At 37.5% G+C, this 14,286-nt stretch overlaps 1 protein-coding gene across 1 annotated transcript in view; it reads right to left on the bottom strand.

The window, feature by feature from the left end:
- The window catches only part of JAKMIP2 (janus kinase and microtubule interacting protein 2), a 212,603-nt gene extending 199,680 nt beyond the window's left edge, over nt 1–12,923 (bottom strand). The window contains exon 1 of the mRNA XM_049874007.1: nt 12,767–12,923. The gene's annotated coding sequence lies outside the window, so the exon portion shown is untranslated. The remainder of the gene's footprint in view (nt 1–12,766) is intronic.
- Between the last annotated feature and the right edge of the window lie 1,363 nt (nt 12,924–14,286).

A 14,286-nucleotide genomic window follows, 5' to 3' on the forward strand; every position in this document is an offset into this window, starting at 1 on the left:
TGAAAATGAGTTAAACAGGGTCAAAACCCCAATTGTCTCAAAAGCCAAGCACGTAATGTGAATCAGCTGGGGTGGGGGGCAGAGGGGACACGCTGTAGAGTACAGCACTGTTGTTGTGTTGTTTTTTGTTTGTATTACTACCCTGTATAGATGCCAGGGATTACACTAAAGTCATTGCAGACATTCTACCAACACCCTTTGACGTAGGTAAAACTACCCCTATTCTATACATGTTAAACTAAGGTTTATTGAGGTAAAGCAACTTAGTATTTACTCATATGATCCAACTAATAACTGTTGGAATGGGATACAGTATCTACTCAAAGAAAGACCAATTACTCAACTTCCCATGCTTGTGTCATGCGGAAATACGGGGTTAATGTTACCAGATTTTCTTATTTTCTAAGAGGAGGCAGATATTCAGATTTATATATATATATATATATATATATTATAAAATTTTGAAAATAAAATTAAATTTTTTTTATAAATGTGTTGTTAAAATACTGTGATAGATACATACATATTTTGTTTATAAATACTGTATACATGTTTATAAACACTTCCCTGACCTGAGTCCAGTTCATAAGGCTCCATTTTTTAACCACTAAGTTATAAAATTAGAACTTACTTGAATCTCAGTTCTAAAACTCATTAGCAGAGCAGCTTTGGCTAGGAAATTTTACCTCTCTGAGCTTCACTTTCCTCTTTTGAAATGGGGAGAACAATGCCTACTTCACCCAACTGTTGTGAAGATGCAAAAAACAAGCATGGATGAAAACATTTATCATAATAGATACACATTAGATACTCATAGAATTTATCACTTTTACTCTCTGGCTTTTTTTTTTTTTTTTTGATAACTTAGAAAGAATGAGTTGTTTTGTTTCCTTCTTTTTATACTTATTCTATCCAGAACATGTCAGATATCCTTGTTAGTAAGAGGGCCAGAGCTATCTCATTCATTGCTGGAATAAATTATTCTATTCGATGACAAAGAGAAGTCTAAACCATGGATCTCCACATTTATTCTAAATAGTAGAGATGAGTCAGCATCAAGTCTGAAAACTTTTTCAGATTGATCCAAGGTAGAGTGTATCTCTGCGAAATGGATGTCTCGTAAACAAAACATTTTTATGACTATCTCACCAGCTACTCTCTGTCATAAAGATCCTTTCATTAGTCAAACAGCATTTCAGGACATTAAGAATGTGGTTAGTGATGGCATCATGTGAACCGAGAACAGATCTATTCTTCTTAAGTTACAATTGAATATAAAGGCAAAGATCGAAGTTTCAAAGCAAGCGGATTATAAGAAACAAACCACTAAAGTTAAAGATGAAGAAATTGAAGATTTTTACCAACTTCTGCAGTCTGAAACTGATCAAACATGCAATCAAGATGCATTGGCAATTACTAGTTATTGGAATGCAAAAGTTGGAAACAAAGAAGAAGGATCAATAGTTGGAAAATATGGCCTTGGTGATAGAAATGCCAGAGATCACATGATAGAATTTTGCACAAGACCAATGACTTTTTCATTGCAAATACCAATTTCAGCAACATAAATGGCAACTATACACATGGACCTCACTGGATGGAAAACACAGGAATCAAATCGACGACATCTGTGGAAAGAGACGATGGAGAATGTTGATATTATCAGTCAGAACAAGGCCAGGGGCTGACTTCAGAACAGACCATCAATTGCTCCTATGCAAGTTTAAGTTGAAGGTAAAGAAACTTAGAACAAGTCCACCAGAGACAAAATATGGCCTTGAGTATATCCCACCTAAATTTAGAGACCATTTCAAGAATATATTTGACACACTGAACCACAAATGAGTGAAGACCAGACGAGTTGTAGGACATCATACTTGAAGAAAGCAACAGGCTATCAAACAGACAGGAAAGAAAGAGAAGACCAAAATGGATATTACAAGAGATTTTGAAACTTACTCTTGAACATAGAGCAGCTAAAATGAATGGAACAAATGATGAAGTAAAAGCTGAACAGAAGATTTCAAAGGGCAGCTCAAGAAGACAAAATAAATTATTAAAATGAAATGTGCAAAAACCTGGAGTTTGAAAACCAAAAGGGAAGAACACACTTGGCATTCCTCAAGCTGAAAGAACGAGAAAAAATTCAAGCCTCAAGTTGTAATATTGAAGGATTCTACAGGTAAAATATTAAAGGACGCAGGAAGCATCAAAATAATATGGAAGGAATACACAGAGTCACTGTACCAAAAAGTATTGGTCGGCTTTCAACCATTTTAGGAGGTAACGTGATCAAGAACCGACAGTACTGAAGGGAGAAATCCAAGCTGCTCTGAAGGCATTGGTGAAAGACAAGTCTCCAGGAATTGACAGAATACCAAAGGAAATGCTTCAACAAATGGATGCAGCACTGGAGGTGCAAAAAGATGCAGCGCTCATCTATGCAAGAAATTTGGAAGACAGCACCTGGCAAACCAACTGGAAGAGATCCATACTTGCACCCATTCCGAAGAAAGGCAATCCAAGAGAATGCAGAAATGATCAAACAATACCATTAATATCACACACAAAATTTTGCTGAAGATCATTCAAAGTGGTTGCAGCAGGATATTGAGAGGGAATTTCCAGAAAATCAAGCCGGATTCAGAAAAGGACATGGAACGAGGGATATTATTGCTGCTATCAGATAATCTTGGCAGAAAGCAGAGAATACCAGAAAGATGCTTACCTCTGTTTTACTGACTATGCAAAGGCATTTGACTGTGTGGATCATAACAAATTATGGATAACATTTTGAAGAATGGGAATTCCAGAACACTTAATTGTGCTCATGAGGAACCTGTACATAGATTAAGAGGCAGAACAGAACATGGGGATACTGCATGGTTTAAAGTCAGAAAAGGTGCACGTGACGGTTGTATCCTTTCACAATACCTTTTGATCTGTATGCTGAACAAATAATCCAAAAAGCTGGACTGTATGAAGAAGAGGGCATCAGGATTGGAGGAAGACTCATTAACAACCTGCAATATGCAGATGACACAAACCTGCTAGCTGAAAGCAGAGAGGACTTAAAGCACTTACTGATGAAGATCAAAGACTACAGCCTTCAATATGAATTACACTTCAATATAAAGAAAACAAAAATCCTCACAACTGGACCAATAAGCAACATCATGAGAAATGCAGAAAAGGTTGAATTTCTCAAGGATTTCATTTTACTTGAATCCATAATCAATGTCCACAGAAGTTAACAGTCAAAAAATCAAAGGACATATTGCATTGGGCAAATCTGCTGCAAAAATGTTTAAAAGCAAAGATGTCACTTTAAGGACTAAGGTGCTCCTAACCAATCCATGGTATTTTCTGTCGCCTCATATGTATGGGAAAGCTGGACAATGAATAAGGAAGACTGAAGAAGAATTAACATCTTTGATTAATGCTGTTGGCGAAGAATATTGCATATACTATGGACTGCCAGAAGAACAAACCAATCTGTCTTGGAAGAAGTACAGCCAGAATGCTCCTTAGAGGCAAGAATGGTGAGACTTCATTTAATGTACTTTGGACGTGTTATCAGGAGGGACCAGTCCCTGGAGAAGGACATCATGCTTGGTAAAGTAGAGAGTCAGTGAAAAAGACGAAAACCCTCAAAGAGATGGAGGGTACAATGGCCTCAAGCATAATAATGATTTTGAGGATGGCACAAGACCGGGCAGCATTTCTTTCTGTTGTAGGTATAGTCGCTATGAGTCAAAACAGACTCAGTAGCATCCTAACAGGTATATCCACACATGTAAGCTGGGCTTACTAAAATTTTTTGATGTTATAACTACAGGGATATTTTTATTAAAAATAACAAATTTCTGCTGAAACATTGCACAAAAATTTTGTAGACAGTTATTTTGGTGTCATCCCCTCTGACAGTGGCACCGGGTGCGGTGCACACCCCGTGAACCCTTCTGGTGATGCCTCTGGAAACAGGCATGTTTAAGCAGGCCTTTGGAGAATGAGCTCTTTCAAATCTGTAGGCCGAAGACCCTGAAGGTCGCACAGTGAAGGAGCAATCAGTTTCCCTTGCTGCAGGCTGATGTTTTCCTTTCTCTTGTTTCAGAGTGTAGCATTGCACCTACCCTGTGGGGCCTAAAATGTGGACAATCTAGCTGAGAACATATGGGTAAGCAGTTCCTTCTCTATCAAAATTAATTAGGGGGATGGGGCTCCCTGTTCCTACATTTTGAAAAATCTAGGGTTTATTTTTTAATTATTCCAAATGTTGTTGGCATCTGACTCAAAATACTATTAATTCTAAACCGTGTAAATGCTTTTATTAAGGGGAGGGCTTTAAAATTAAGGGAAGTGCTTTAAAAATAAAAAGAAGGCATAATTCAAGTGTTTTAATATAACTAAAAATCACACAGTCTCTAAAATACAAAATCCATTTTATGATTAGTTAGCTACCACTTAAAATCCTCTTTAAGAGACACAGGAGACAAAGACCGGGTTAGTGGAGTGCAAGTTATCCTTCCTCTGGGTCTAGGTAACCACAGCTAAGCAAAAGGTGGAGCAACCTGGCTAGTTCCAGGGTATCCATTTTCATAATCTAAGTTAGCTAAGAAATACATATGAAACTGAGTTTGGAATCTATGATATCTTCCTAACACCCAAGTCCTTCTCTCTGTCTTGTCAGTGCCACATAGCAGCATTAGCAGTCTGTTGACACTAGGTGTTTAGAAAACAATTCATTGGTATTATTTTCAAGAAAGAAATTTTACTGAGATTATGATGACTCCAAGGATGCCTTGTAAGCATGTGCTAAAGAAAAGAGGGTGATATTTTCTCACGTGAAATTCTCACGTGAATTTAGTATGGATTTTTTATAGAAATTCTCCAGATGGGTTATCATTATATACAACCTTATTGTCGACTGCTTTGCTATTTTTTTTAATAGTTTATTGGCAGAAAAACACAATAGCCTAGATTGTATAGAATGTACTCATTTAAAATATTCGGCCCAGTTGTTTTCATCAGTAACTCTAGCATTAATTAAAAAAAAAAAACTGTTTTAGTTTTGGAAAATATGATAGACTGATGAATAGCTTAAGGGCCTTAAATGTGGATCATTGATAACTACAGAGTAAGGGCTCGGCTTATTTTTGGAAGGTACCTCTCTCCATGAAATGCCTGACAAGAGTCAGATAAGGAATGTGGGTGAGAAACATTTGCTTGGTTTACATTTTTACTGTGGTTGTACTGGGTAGCATTTTCCAGTGGAACATTTCCAGTTCGGAACAGAAGGCATGATGAAAACACCACCCTCTTTTCTTTAGCACATGCTTACAAAGCATCTTTGGAGTCATCCTAATCTCAGTAAAATTTCTTTCTTGAAAATAATACCAATGAATTGTTTTCTAACCATGCAGTGTCAACCAAATTTAATCAGATTTGGTTTTCTATGTATATTTTAACAGCAGTTAGGCTCCAGAATTTCAAGAATTGCCATACATGCTAAGAGCTTGACTTAGATACCAAACAAAGAAACAAAAGCAATGAAGACTTTTTCCTTAAACTTAAGTCCATGAACAGGGTAGGCAGGCATCACAGAGATGGCTGTTACCAATGGCTTGAAGTCATTTCTGTTATTGGCAAGTATTCCCCTCTTTTCCAGTTACTCTCTTATATGCTTTATTTCCAAACTTTCATGAAAGCAAGATTATTTTGGAGTGAAGTTACTGCCTCCCATCTCTGTTTCATTTTAATTCCTGGTTAGAGATGTGACGGAATCATTTGTTTATGATTGGTGTATTTGGTAGATTTCTAAAACTGCAAAGTAGCTGTGAATGTGTATCACGTAATTTGATACTACTACTAATTATTAATTTATTTTAATAAATTAAAATCTTTTTAATGTATTCTAATTAGATATCTTTTAAGTAATGCCACTATTTCTGACATACATTTCAATTTTTGAAAGAGAATGAAAAGAGCCACAGCAGTGTTCACAGCCTTTTTTATTTATGTCTTAGCATGTAGTGAACACCTCTTAATGATGGATTTTAAGGGTTGTGATTTATCTTGAAGATTTCGATTTTCCCTTATCAAAATCTTAACAACATCCTGAGCACATCACACATATGCATACCATCCATTTTGTTTTTACAGACAAAAGGATAAGTATCACAGTCTTAAGAAACAGTGGTGGAAATCTCTTCTACAGTTTTAGGCCAGAGGTCTTTCAGGGGACGATTTGCTCAGCTCCTGCAGTCAGTTAACCAGTATTTATTGAGCACGTATGTTGTGCCAAGCCATCCTATAAACTGGCGAACAAAACAGTTTCAGTTCCTGCCTTCACACAGTTTACAATCCAGTGAAGGGTAGAGAAAATCTTAAACAAATAAATAGCTCTATAATTAAAACTTTTGATAAATGCTGTGAAGGAAACCCACAGGGTGCAGTGACAGAGAGCAATAGGGGAGATACATTTGGGAAACCTCTCCAAGGAGTTATTTTTACCTTCAGACTTGAAGTATAAGAAGATTTCAACTACTCAAATTTAAAAAGGGGGAACTGTTAGAAGACTGAGCTTTCATTTCAAAACTACATACATGTTTGAAGAATATAGTGAAACCATGAGAGGGCAAAAATGATCTTGGTTTATTCCAAGAACTCATGTGACAGCTAATGTGCTGTTGTTTAAATATGCGTCTGTAAAGGATATGAGTGGTCACAGAGGTTAAGACTGCAGGACGCCACTGCCCTACTGAGGAAAGATAAGAAGAATCTGAAGGAGATGTGTTTTTTGGTTTGGTTTGGTTTTTGTTTTTTAATTGCTGCTGATGCTTGTACCTAGTGAAATTCTTAGTGATTCAAATGGGAATTTCACTGACTTGGGTCTTAAACTCATTCATTACCAACAGACAGAGAGGAGTAGGGTTAATGCAATACCCATTGTGAGGTGCAGTGGCAGATCAGGGTAACAGAAGGTCATGTTTCCTGAAAAATGATGCTTGACTCACAGCTGCTTGCAAGCACTACCTGTATCATGACAAGTATTTAAAAGCAAAGTGTAAAGTTCCTCTAAAACAGAAGGGAAAAAATAAACCAATCAGCTTTTATTATCAAGAAATATGCACAGTGATTAAAATTGTAGTAGAGATATATTTATTGACACAGAAAGATGGCCATATTACATAAACTGAAAGAAGTATAAAAAAATACTTAGAGTACGATCCCTTTTATGAAAGTGGGTATGTGAGTACATTTTTGTGTGCACACAGAAAACAGGTCTAGGAGGATATATACCAAAATGCTAACAGTGATTATTTCTGGATGGTAAGCTTATGGGTTATTTTCACCTTTATTTATATATTTCTGTTTTTGTTTTAGCAATGAGGATATATTTTTTTTAATGTGGAAAAAAAACTTTAAAAGGAAAAATTAATTATATTGCTGAATATGGATTTAAAACAGAATGTCTTCAATGTGACAGGTCTCACTTTTAACCGCAAACTAATTAATTGAAATGGAGACTTTTCCCAAATGTGAAGTAATGATAGTTCAGATGGCATGATTTATTCTTTGGCACAAACTGTGTGCCTAGGCATTAGTGGGGAAAAAAAAAAAAAGGAGGATATAAAAAAAATTAGAATATTTTAGAAAAACATATGTGATTTCTGTTATTTCAGAAAAGTGTAGAAGCATTCCTCCAGGGAAGAAATCAGAAAGTTGTTGAACTGATGTACACTTATTTTATGATTTAAGATTGCTTTTACTTTTAAGGACACATAGATGAAGAGATGCGTAGTGCATGTAGGTGACAGATTTTTTTCAGGGTCTAAGAACCACGTGGATTCGAGCTGCAGACCTGTCCTGTAGGGTCGCTATGAGTCCGAATCGACTCGACGGCACCGGGTTGGGTTAAGACCTACATAATCTTAAATTGGCCCCAAACACAAAAGAAATTATGTTACCTTCCAACCTCTATGTCATTAAAAATAAAAATACTTTGCCATGAAATAAGTACATATCAGTCCAAAAAGGTCTGAGTCTGCCCCCTAGACAAATGTTCATATTCTTTTTTGAAATATCAAGGATCACATAGTTTCTCAAAAATATTTTTTCTGTGCACACCATTTTTTTTTCCTAATGCCCTAAGCACCTACTTAGTCTATTTAGTAATTTAATATGCCAAAAAGAAAATGAGGGCACCTGAAATATTCAAATACAAATAAAAATGATTCACATTTAATGTAGGTTTAAAATACCATCTGTATTTGATATTTTAAATTTCAAATCAGGAGGATAATTTGCTGAATTTTCCTGAGACTTGGGTTTCAGTTCTGGTTAGGCCATTTTGCCACACATAACCTTTGAGGGGTCTCATCTTTCTGAGCCTCTTTCCATTTATTCAAATAATTATGTTGTACATCTCAAAGAACGTAATCACATTGTTGAGTTGTACATGTAGAAATTGTTGAATTGGTGTATGTTTTGCTGTGTATATTTTCACCAAAAAAAAAAAAAATTATGATGATAGCGTGCTAGAATTGTTATGAATATAAAACGAACAGAGAACGGATAATAACTTTGAGAACTCTAAAACATTATACAGTGAAACCTGTGGGAGCCGGAACTCGACAGGACTGCCTTGTTTTTCTGGATCTTGCAAGATTTTCGCCTTTGACAGTGTGCAGCCCTACCACTTTTCCATCGCTTGTTTTAGGGGAAAATATTTGAGTTTTCCTTCTCTGACAGGTTTCTGCCTTACACAGGTTCCACCTTTCGCAGGTTTTACAGTATTCAAATAAGGCGTAGTGATGGTACTTATTACAACTATATTCTTTTATTCATTAATTATTTGATGTGTGTTTATCTTATCTCCCCAAGGAAACTCATGTGCAAATTGTCCTAGTCACATAAGAGCTCTATAAATATTTGTTGGTCGATTGATTAATTCACGCTGTTTGAAAATACATTTCTGCTTGATAGAATAATGGTTGGGATATGCAGACAGGGGGAAGTGTAAGTGATCTCTCAGTGTGACACCCAAGTAGAAGCCTAGTTAATTTATTTGAGTCTTAGAGAAAAGCCAGTTGTTGGTTTATCAATGTTGAAATTTCTACACTGAATCTGCTTTTCTTTTAGATTCCAATCATGGGAAATGAAGTATGGACCTTTTTTATAAACCAATGAGAAATATTTTCTGGATATTTGAAAAATGAAACATTTACATAAAATTCAAATACATTCTGCAGTCACTTGAAAAAATAAGGAACATCCCATTACAAAGGGAGAAACTAGATAATGTGTGTTTTACTCCAATAAAAAAAAAGTTTTACTGAAGACTTAAACACCACTCAAAATATTCCATTTTCATATTCCAACCAATGTGGCATTGTCAAGATAGTAGTTGAGTATAAAATTAGTAAAATTAACTTCTTTGTTAAACAGCACATTTAAACAATAACTTGTATGTGTCTTTCATATGCTTTGTTCTTTTCTGACATCAACTTCCCGGCTCTCGAATTACAGTGAAAACTGTGAAGGCCGGAACTTAATGGAACTGCCTTGTTTTTCCAGGTATCGAAAGTTCTCCACCTTTGATAGGGTGCAGTCTTATTACTTTTCTATCGTTGTTCTCTATTATTGGAAAATACTTGAGTTTTCCTTCTCTGAGAGGTTTCTGCCTTACACAGGTTCTGGCTTTCACAGGTTTTACTGGATTTTGAATCTGCATTCCACTAAATGAAATGTGAAAAAAACTCACGTTTGATTTTTTTTTCAAAATGATCCAACAAGGAATAATTTTAGTATGGCTATTAAGCATCACACTGCATAGAGTTGCTGAGAAAGAGGGGAGTTCCTATGAACAGGCCAGTGTTCAGTCCCCTGCATCCAGGCAGGATTACATATAAACTTCTCTAGGCAGATGATCAATCGATTTCTTTAAAAATATCCAAATTCTGTAACTTAGAAGCCCACTGCGAAATCGACCGCACTCTTACAGGTGTAGAAGTGCCTGATATTAAGCACTAAAGTGCACTCTTAAACAGAACATTTAATCTAGAAAAAGCCAGAGAAGTTCTTGAGCAGTAATCCAGTCTATTCTAGGCAAATGCATATCTAAGTCTTATTTTTGGAGGTTTGATGAAAGAAGAGCCCACTGCCTTCTCTGGTTACCTGTATTCTCACACTTTCTATCAGAAATCTCTACTTTTCATATTTCTAATCTTCATTCTTCCTAATGAAGTTGAAGCCCATTTACCTTATTGCAGGTTCCAAAAATACAACAATAAACTTTGCCTTCTGGAAAAACTTGTGGTTTATCTGAAGCAAATGATCGTCAACTCTTAGTTTTCTTTTTTCCAAATGAAATAATCCTAGTTCCCGTATCTTCCCTCAGAGAGTTGAACTTGCAGTCTTTTAGACATACTTTGTTTTTCCGTGGCCCCTCAGCAAAGGCTATATAATCATCTTAATTAAGTTGTGAAGCCAAAAACTAGAACTATATTCTCATCAGGATCTGATCACACAGCTGCCAGATCACCACCATCACTTCTAAGCCTATGAACAACAGTGATTTGCCTCTGCTCAAACTGCACCAACTTCACCTATAAAACATACCCCGATGAAAACTCAACACAAAGGAAATAAAAACAAAGCCCCAAGATATCCAGTTTCACTGCACGAGACAGCGTGAACTACGTTGGCATCTTAATTTTTTTTCAAGCTTACCATAGATTTTTCTGAGATTTTAATTTCTGGAAGTCAAAAGCTATCATTAGAAGCTTCAGTACGTACTGCGTTATGAAAATTTTGACAGGACATACAAGCCCAGTATCTCTTTCCTTGCCCTACTTTATGGAGTTGTTACAATTAAGCACATGGCAGCACGACTTCACAGGGTTGCGAATCTATAGGTGAGGTGTTATGGGCATATTATATCCATTCTTCCCATTATATCACTAAAGAGCCTCCCCCTAGATAAACCAAATGGGACAATTATTTTGAGGGAAATTAAACTATAAACCTGATTCAAATAAATGTAAAAATTTTAAGTGAGGGGGGCAATGTGTAAAATAAAATGCAAGATTAAAATAAAAAGAAGTAAATTTACATTGTGAAAAAATGCACTGCCAATGATACTGTTAATGGGGAGACTGATGGATAAAACTGGTCCTTAAGATGAATGTAATATTACTAACACAGTTTTACCTGCAAGGATTTTTTTCTGGCATGAATTCAGTGAAATCCATTATCCTGGGTAGTAATGGAACCGCATACCCTACCCATCTCAGGCATCTTTAGTCTCCTGAGCTGCCTTAAAGCCCTGGCGATAATAAAAGGTCAAGCAGATCCCAGTAAGCATTTTTAAATTACAATAGCTCCCCATTTCAGCTACCAGCCACACACTCCCCTGCTAAGCTTTGCTCGCTCTCTTGTTTCATTTGATTGGATAAGCAAGCTAATTTGGAAATGGCTAGGTTACTTCGGAACACCTAGATTTTCAAAACAATCCCACTTTCCTACTGAACCACTGATAGAAGCAGACCCATAACACATCATTTGAGAGAACTGTAAAATGGTGCCTGGATACTGATGGAATGAATAGCAAATAGCAGCACTACTAAATAAAATGAATGCACTTCACCTTCCAGCTCGGTTCTGCTTCCTAGGACACAAGGCACAGACATGACAAGGTTGGGGTGGGATTTCGAGAACACTGATTTGTTTCAACGTTCATTTGGCATGATGCTGGATGCAAAATACCACAAGCCACCTCCCTTTCCCATCATTGTAAATTCAGGGCCCTCATTATCACCCCTCACACACCCAATTAAAAATAAAGAAAGGCAGCAGGCGATGAATTCACATCTAGTGCTATGATACAGATCCAATGATAGGCATCTGTCCTAATTGGTCACAATGAAACTGAGGGACAATAACAAGAATGCATCTCACATTAATCCAAATGAAGCCAATAAATAATTATACAAACCAGAAGATAGTTTCAAAAATATGTAATTACCACCAAGCATGCATGGTCGTTTATATTCCATAAAAATGATTGCAAAGCACACACTGCATATAAATATGCTCCATAAATGGAATATAAATGCCAAGTAACATGTGTATATATGATATGCCTATGCATAAAGTATACATTTGAATGTTCACAGTCACATCTATACACTAAAAGTGAAACTCTCCATTAGGCAAACGGTTTCTCAACAAGAGTAGGCCAAATACATTAGAATATGAAATAGAATGCTAAATTCTGGGGCCACCTTTTCTTAGCAATGAAGGAAATAAGCAAAACCACCCTGTAATTAGGCGGAGAAGCTTAGAAGTCACCAAATGTGTTTGGATGAAGGCCCAACCCTATATCTGAGACCTGCAAATGAAACGATTCCTTTCAATTACACCCACTTCTCGTTGTTAGCTCTTTTTCCACTCAGTGGTTCTGTGGCTAAGCCGGAGAGGAAAGGAACCAAGGGGCTCAGGCTGCATTCTGAGCCAATTCAAGATAGAAATCACAGCACCGGCTTTTTTTTGTTTGTTTGCTTGTTTTCTTTAACAGGAGCGGATGCCTTCTCACTTCTCTCTCTCCGGCAACCTTCCTGCCTCTCCATCCCCATCTCTGTCTCCACATTTCTAAAGCAGGGGAGTCATTGTTCAACTCCAGGCCACGAACGTATACGCAGGTCATATAATAACAAGCCAAACAAGCCAAACCAAGAAGCTAGCCCCACTGTTTCCTACTTACCACGCTGAGACCCGGAGAAGCTGCTGAAAGAAGGGAGAGATGCAAACTGAATCCATTTTCCTTGTGACCCAGTCGGATGCAGCCTGCAAACCCAACATCAGCAGCGGCTGCTGGGATTTTTTTTTTCCCACCCTCTCTGGTTGGCGACGGTGCGAATAGGAACCACCCTTCCAGCCCTACTAGAGTATCAGCAGCAGAGACGGCAGAAGCAGCAGCATCACCACTTTGGTCTCCTCCCTCTCGGAGGATGGGGTGAGCTTGGAAGCAGCCAGGAACTTGCAGCAGACACCTCCTCTGGCTCCTCCTCTCGCTCCCCCTCCCCCACAGCCCCACCCCTGCTGCGGTAGAGACTGCCTGCCCGGCAGCTGCTGGTTGTCATGGTAATGGCCAATGGGAAGCGGCCAGCCTAAGGGGGAGGGGAGATGGGTTGAAGCAAGCTGCAGGGGCTGGGGGAGAGAATTTGAGTTGACCCCCTACGGGATGCTCTTGGTCTCTCTTGCGCTGGACTCCCGGTCTTCAAAAATGGGTCAAAGGTGGATAGGCACGGGAAGAAAATAATTAAAAATTAATTGAAGTCTAGATTGAAGCCTATGAAACATCTTAGCTAATTTTTGCATTTTCTGTACTTTTCCAGTAAAATGTATTAAATTTGTGATCAGAAAAAAAGAAATGTGAAAGGGAGACTATGTCGTGTGATAGTAGATTGTTATTACTCAAAATATGATTGCCCTTTTTTTTTTAACATCTTTTATTCGATGCCACTTCAGGGTGTGTGTGGACGGACTTTGCAATAAAATAGGAGCCCCTGATTCCTTGGCACGACTCCTGGCTGGTTTTCAGGTGAGTCTTTTGACCCCATTGTTTTTTCAGCTCCCCCTCTGAAAAGAACCTGGGGGTATTTGTTACTACCCTATGGACTAGGAGTTGGAATAGAGAAAACGGAAATACCTTTGAACAACCGTGGTTCTCGGTACCACCACTGATGGACAGTTCCAATCCTTCTTAGAGTCAAACTCCTGGAGCGTTCAATTTCCCTGGAATTTTTAAACAATTCTATGTCATTTTCATGGATGTGCTCTTGGAGTTTCCAACCCAGCTGGCAGACAAGGTGGTAGATAGGAAAAAGAGAAGTGGAATGAGGAGCGTTGAGTTCTAGGTGAGCCCTTTATTAACTATAAATTATAGATGAAATTATTATCTATCTCATCCACTAGTTATAAAGATGGAACGAGATAAGGCACTAAAGGCACTTGGCATGCAGTAAGTGTGCAATAACTGTTTATAATTATTATTACTATTACTACCTTGTATCCATCTCTTAATCCAATGGTGGGAGTAACATGGCAATTTCAGGCACAGAAAAAAAAAAAAAATGAGGCGAGAAAACCCTTAAAACATGAGAGCTGTGATGACGATGTCACAAAGACATGGAGGCCTTGAGAGATTAAGTGTTCTCTATAATTTGACTGTGAGGACATTATAAGTCATGCCTCTTCCTGTCGATTCCAAATTATAGCGAT

Source organism: Elephas maximus, chromosome 2, assembly GCF_024166365.1.
Source record: "Elephas maximus indicus isolate mEleMax1 chromosome 2, mEleMax1 primary haplotype, whole genome shotgun sequence".
In the NCBI taxonomy this organism is placed as follows: Eukaryota; Metazoa; Chordata; class Mammalia; order Proboscidea; family Elephantidae; genus Elephas; species Elephas maximus.